We start from the raw sequence: 7,464 nt of genomic DNA, 5'->3' as shown, positions 1-7,464 counted from the left end.
GATTCGGGACACGGTGTCACAATTCCCCAGAGGCCCATGCCTGCCTTTTACTGTGCACGGCAGCAGAAGGACGCCGTTCTGGAGAATAAAATCAACCAGCGTTGGCACGCTCTGTGCCACAGCGCTGTATGACATCGTGTTGCATCGTACTCAACCTGCGAGCGCTCCAAGAATGTTCGCTCATGAGCTATGTCTTGCGTCGCTGTTATCCCCCCGTATAATGTACTGCTGGCGTCGCTTCGCATTTTGCTTCGATCGATCGCATGAAATTTTCATTTTTATTCTGCCTACACCCTGGGTAGTGAACCATGCAGGTGTGCTGCAAGAAGACGACAAAAAAAGAAACAAACAAACAAAAAAAACCCCTCTGGCCTGTGGCCAGTGTTTCTCCCTCATGTTATGCATGAATGACCCGGTGATGCGGTTTTCTGCGTCTCGTAACGTTTATAATAGACAGTCACGAGAGACGAACCGGTGAACGGGGGGACATTTGTCGCCATTTTAACGGGTGCTTTACTGCTTGTGACCGCTGCGACGGCTATGCGTAATTGTAAGCATGGATACCCCCCCACCCCAATAGCTTCGTACGCGGAGTATGTAGACGCAGCTGTTCTCCCATATTCAACCGCTTCTTTAAAGCATTTACCGTACCTATGGGACGCACATGACTCAGTGTAGTAAGGAGGAACGAAACATTGGCCGCCCAACTCTATAATTCTGGCAAAGCTATTGTTTTCAAAGTGAGCTCGTGTGCCCCCACTAGTGCAGGCCACGAAAAAGAGTTAGGTCTCTTTACAAGAAACTTGTTCTTGCAATACGTGGCGTTCTTTTAACCGGTGTCGAGGCGATCTGAACCCTCTTTCCCCGTGCTTTTCTCAAAACAATAGAAACGCGCCGCGGAGTCGCCCAGACCTGCCTGATTGTGTTTCTGCGGCTGGAGATGTTGACAGCTGCCGCGGCGCGCCCGGGCTCGTGACGTCACAGAGAGCTCGGGACTTCCATAAATCCGAAATGAGGCTGTTATTACGGGAACGTCAATCAAACCAAAGAACGCGGCGTGCGGCCGCGGGGATCCGATGCGACAGAAGAGGGCGCCTCTGCACGCACAACATGCCTGATTACATGTCTCCTCCTGCACTCTCCTCTTTGCGGGCTGTCACGCGAATTTCTTACTATTTTCTTTTTCCTCCCTCTCCGCTAGATCCTCACCGAGGCGATATATGCTGACATCTATGCTCCGGGGGCGGTGGTGTTAGCAGCCAGTTCGCATTAATACCTCCGTACTCTACTCATCGACACCGCATGTAATGCCTGAAGCTCACTTAACAAGTAAAAATTTCCATCTGGATAGAGAGTCCCTTCCACTACGCACACCGCTTGTAGACAAGTTTTGATATAAAGTTCATATTCTTTTCAAGAAACTATGCCGTACTTGATTCCTCTACCGGCGCCGTTTATTGGAAAATGCACTTTTGCAGCAAAGACACCCGTCAATGAATGGGTGTTAACATCTTTCGGAGTAATAACTGAGCCCATGGAAGCGTGTGGCTTGTCACTGGAGGGTTGATTATGCATGCAGCAGTGAATGGAAAAATGCCGGAGCGGTTAGTTGCCAAATTTTTCCTTCGTGCTATTTGTCTTGCCTGTGTAATGATGATGATGAAAACTTTATTTGGAACAAGGGAGTTTTGTGCACGTCGGTCCTTGGGCCCCCGCCTCAAACGTTCATGTCCCGGAGGCTCATGATGCTGGCAGCCCGGCCTACGGCGATGGCTTGCTTGGCCGGGTCGTCGGAGCGCAGGGTCTCACAAGCCTCCCCCGCGGGGCCTGGAGCACCTTGCCTGTGTAATGCATCGTCGTTTTACTTGCTCGCCGGACTTCGTCAGTGCCCTGAGGTCAGAATTTCTCACGAATAGCTTTTGCTTTGGCTGAAATTATTTCATTACGCTACGGACGTCTCCGTCCTGCTGTTTCACTGGTCCGAGTTTGGACTCGTAAACATTTGAAGTCACATTTAAAACGAAATAATACGTAAGTTTTGCTTTGCAAATTAGTGACATAAATTGCCCTGTACACAAGACTACAGGACAGCTGTTGATTATTCAGGTCCTTGGACGTTTTAGTGAGAAAGCATTGCTTCACGAGGTTAAACCGGCTTGTGCGATGCTTGGCCTTGAGGGTGGCCTTGGGAAAACTATAAATAAATGAATAGATATTGCCCAGACTTGATTCCAATCCGCGGCGGCGCCAACAGATCAGCTTCGCAGGCCACTGCACGACAGCAGTAGGCTATCGCCATAGCCGATCACGCCTCGTGCTAAATTGCAACACACTCTCTCGCTGTGCATTGCACATGTTCTTCTTCATCCACTAATACTGCTCTCAAACCAATATTCGCGCTTTGAGGTGTGTGGCGGTAGTGACAGAAAGATGTGCACTGCATGCTTTGGTGTGGATAACGTTTTGCCAGAAACACGGCACTAGAGCAATACGCGTTGACGTTCACAACATTGTTGCAGAAACGCGGCACTGATCATAGGCCACCTGCGTACATTGAGTAGATTGGCATTGACGATGAAAAAGTAGAACAACTGGCTCCTTGGTTCAGTGGAAAGCTCAATCGCGCTTTCAGGTACGTTACGATGGTGTCCACCTGCAAAAAACTGTGCTTTCGCACAAATTTCGTGCTTAGCAGCGGTAAACTGCCAGCCATTTTTTTTCTTCCTTTTGTTAAAGAAATGGCTGGTGGACTTGCATTGCTAAGCAGCAAATATTTTGCGACAGTACATCTTTTTGCTGGCGGACACCACCGCCCCGTACCTGAAAGCTCAATTGAGCTGTCCACTGAACCGGGGAGCCAGTTATGCTCGTCTTCAACTTTTTCATCGTCAATGCCAATGTACTCCTGTGACCTGTGTTCCAGTGCCGCATTTGTGCAGCAATGTTGTCAACGGCAACACGTTTTGCTCTACTGCAGTGCCGTGTTTATGCCACAGCGTTGACCACACCAATGCTTGCAGCGCACATCTCTTTGTCACTACCGCAACAAGAGCATAGGTGAACAGGTAGGGCGCATGATCCGCCGTGTTTCCAGCAAGCGGGGTGGTCTGCGGGGCAGGGATGCGCTACGGCTCGCCTATGCCTTCGTGACCAGCCGGATCCTCTACGCCGTGCCGTACCTACGCACCACCAAACAACAAGACGAGCGCATTGACGCCATCATCAGGAAGGCAACAAAGCGAGCACTGGACCTCCCGGTGGCTACCTCCAACGCCGAACTGAAGGCGTTGGGAGTGGTAAACTCCTATCAGGAGTTGCGGGAGGCCCACCTCGTGAACCAATATACGCGGCTATCGCAGACGGTGCCTGGGCGCCGCTTGCTAAACCGCTTACACATCCAACACACATGCATACCAGAGGGGACGGAGAACATCCCGGTGCTGTGGCGCCACATGCTCTTGGTCGCTCCGCTCCCGCGTAACATGGACATGGCTTCACATGAAGGCAGACGACAAGCGCGGGTTCGCACGCTTGAGAGGCAATATGTCTATAAAGAGGGCGTCTATTACGTGGACATCACAGGGCCGTCGCCCGCGGGATTCTTCACGGCTGCCGTAGTCCACCGGGGAATGAATGTCGATGGGCTATCATTTCGGGCCCCAAATTCAACACGAGCGGAGGAAGTCGCAATAGCTCTCGCTGCCGCCTGTCCAAAATCGAAAACGGTTATCACAGACTCTCGCCGGGCCTGTGAACATTATCTTGCAGGCGAAATATCACCTCTTGCCTCGCAAATTCTAAGACGCGCTCTCGCTGATCCAACTCGCACAAAAGTGATCTGGGCTCCTGGCCACCAGGGTCTACGAGGCAATGAGGCCGCTGATGCGGCCGCCCGAGCGCTCACACACCGGGCTCCTCATCCTAGCTCTCATGGCTCAGAAGCTCATAAACCGCTTCTGCGGTTCCGCGAAATCCTAATTTATTATTGCGACAGCCACCGTCTCTACCAGGCACCTGCCAAGGGGCTGAGTAAGGCGGAGGAGCGAACTCTGCGGCGCCTGCAGACAGGAACCCTTCTCTGTCCTGCAGTAGCAAAACACTTCGATCCGAACACAGATGGGCGCTGCCCGCACTGTGGAGAGATCTGCGATATCTTTCACATGGTGTGGGCATGTACTCAGAATCCTCACCTTCCCCCCTCCCCCACCCCCACCCGAGGGGCATGGGAGACTGCCCTCCTCAACTGCTCCACACTGGAGTCCCAAAGGGCTCTGGTCAAGCGGGCGCGAGACGGGGCCTCGTCATGCGGTGTCCCGGACTAAGGATACCGACCATGCAGCAGGGTTTTTTTTTTTTTTACCCTCAAGCTCTCTTTGATTAAAGTTTTTCACCACCACCACCGCAACATAGGTCAGAGGGCGAATATTAGTTTGATAGTCGTACTATCTGATGAAGACGATGCGCAGTGGACAGTGTGCTGCAGTTTAAAATGAACCGTGTTCGGTTCCGGCGATAGCCTAGTGTTCTAGCGCATTGACCAGCGAAGCGCATCTGTTCGCGCCGCCGTGGGTTCTAATTCCAGTCCCTGATATTTTAAACGGAAGCGATAAGCCATTGATTCCGTCTGCTCCGTCGCATTCAAAGCTAGTTAAACGCAGCGTGCCTAGGTTATGCTATAACAACGCGCTAAGTAAATCCTCAAGCGAAAACCAACCAATATTCCTCAAGCTAAAAGTCTACAACAGCTGTATATCACCAGTACTCACCTATGAGGCAGAAACGTGGAGGCTAACGAAAAGGGTTCAGCTTAAGTTAAGGACAACGCAACGAGCTATGGAAAGAAAAATGATAGGTGTAACGTTAAGAGAGGCGGCGCAGTGGATGAGGGAACAAAGGCAGGTTAATGACATTCTAGTCGAAATCAAGAGGAATAAATGGGCTTGGGCAGGGTATCTAATGCGAAGGCAAGATGACCGCTGGTCCTTAAGGGGAACGGAGTGGATTCCAAGAGAAGGCAAGCGTAACAGGGGCCGGCAGAAAGTCAGGTGAGCGGATGAGATTAAGAAGTGAATACGATGGCCGCAACTGATCCATTATCTCTCTGTCACAAAGGGAACCTCGATCCACTGTTTGCATTCGACTTGGGGCTCTCAAGCAGTATCTTTGACTACCGGTTTATGGAAAAAAGTAATTGATTACTAGTAATCGATTATAGCAAAAAGTAACTGAAGTACCCGGAAAGTTACTGTTTGAAAAAGTAGTCGAACAATCACAAAATGAAAAGAAAATGTAATTATTAAAAGTAATCTGTTAGTTGTAGCACGTTACGTACTAATCTGGCATACATGCCATAGTAAGATCTTAATATGACCCTCAATATGGATTGAAATGTGTATTTGCGAAATCCTTTCTCCTAAAAAAAATATCATGGCGTGGAATACGCTGTCGGCACATGTTTATGGTTTATTTGGGTTTAACGTTCCAAAGCGACTCAGGCTATCAGGGATGCCGTAGTGGAGGTCTCCGGATATTTCGACCACCTGGGGTTCTTTAACGTGCATTGACAGCGCACAGTACAAGGGCCTCTAGAATTTCGCCTGCATCGAAATTCGGCCGATGTGCTTCTTACTAACGATGTGGCAACGCTTTCAAAAGGAATTCTAACTTACGTGTCAAGATAACGTTGCAGGCATAGTTATATTGCTGTTTCATTTTGCTTGTTACCATGGGGCGGGGAATTTGCAGTTGCTTGTCGCTCTCTTCTTCTTTTCCAATGTTGCTGACCCCCTCCCCCTTCCTTCTGCTTGGCCTTTATGGCTGCAGTATGTGTCAGTTAAAAACAAATCGCAGCCATGTCTACATGAAAACTCTCGCATTCGCCGAATCTTCATGGCCGGGCTTCCTAGTGTGCATTTCTACCCGTGTTCTGCAAGGTGAAAAGAGCTACTACTGGGGCTAGTTGGAAATACATACTTGAAGGAATTGGTGAGCGCTATAAAAACATGGAAAAGGGACGAACGCACAGGACGAAACAAGGTGAACTGAGCTTCTAGACAGCCACTCGCTCGTGAACGCCGAACTGCGGCTTGGGTGCCTGCGAAGCAAAAAGAGCTGCAAGTTGCCACAGGGCGATTTTCTGTAGAGAGCGAAGACCTCTCGAGCCTTGTTAAACGCAGCCCGCCGTAGAACGCGGCACGGAGGCCATCATCGTCACGCTGCCGCCCCTAACTCGATGTCGGAACCGATGAACAATGGCGTCGATAAACTAATCCTCAAACACCCTGCGACGGTGATGACGACATGCGTGCGCCTCAAAAGGCAGCAAAGTTGTTTGCCAACGAGTCCAATGCACGTAGGAGGCGCTCGCACGCGCACACCGCACTCACAAAAGCCGCTGCGCGCACTTCAGAGATTAATACGTCCAGTCACCGCCAGCTGCCGCTTTGGCGTCGCGAAGCGCCTCTCGTGGCATCCGAACAAGAGCGGCGTCACCAGCCACGCGCCGCGGTCTGGCGGCTCTCCGACACGCGACCGAACGCCCCATGCGCGCGTTCGAAACAACATCAACACCGTCAGAGCCCAAGAACAAAAACGGTCGCTAGTCTTCGCTTTGAAACAAAAGGAGTTCGTTCTTCGGAACTGCGGGGGGTTGAGCCCTGGACGTCAACAGCCACCGGGGAGGGGAAGCGGTTCAAGTGCGGTCTGAGCTGCTGCTTCTTCTTGTGCTTTGCGCAGCTGTACCGCCGCTCTTTCTCCGTTGCGCGTGCGAGGCGGCTGTTGTTGTTGTCCGGGCGGAGTTGTGCCCCCTCTGTGGCTTGAACGCTCGTGTTGCCAGTGGCGGGAGCTGTTTGTTGCATTCAGCCTGCCTGTTCTGCATCGCTTTCGCAACAATGGCAATTCTCGGTCACCACGTGCGGCGCTCAAGCGTCCGCCGACGGGACACTTTGCTTCTTGAATGGAGGCGGGGCGTCTTTTCTTGTCTGGTGACAAAGGGCTGTTCGAAAGGCAAGGTGGCTTCTCTTGCTTGGAACCCCCGTTGTATCTGCGCGCACCGCTTTGCACACAGCCGTACTTAATTCATGCTCAAAACACAAGGCGACCCGTTTCTGCTGGCATGTCAATAGGGAGCACCACGAGAAGGAAGCCCGCTAACTGACACCGCGCTTGTACAGAGCGCCTCTTCTGGCTCTTGCTGCCTTTTGACTCACTCTTCTGCCACGGTCACGGATACTTCTAAGCTACTGTGCACTAAACCCAGCAGCTGGAAAGCTGTTGCTCTTGGTGCCGCTGTTGTCAAGCAAGCTCTGTCCCATGTATCGGTGGGGAAACACTGTTTAGTTGTCACTCCTTAAAAAAATGCTCGCTTAACATACAAAAACAGCGCACAATTTATCCAGGAGGGACACCCGCTCACTTATAGCTGGAACCAAACGACCCACTGTCGAAATGAAAGAGACGGGGATA

The sequence above is a fragment of the Amblyomma mixtum genome, chromosome 5, assembly GCF_055824585.1.
Source record: "Amblyomma mixtum isolate Tamu chromosome 5, ASM5582458v1, whole genome shotgun sequence".
Classification (NCBI taxonomy): Eukaryota; Metazoa; Arthropoda; class Arachnida; order Ixodida; family Ixodidae; genus Amblyomma; species Amblyomma mixtum.
The sequence above is the reverse complement of the archived record's forward strand: the minus strand, read 5'-3'. Positions refer to the sequence as shown.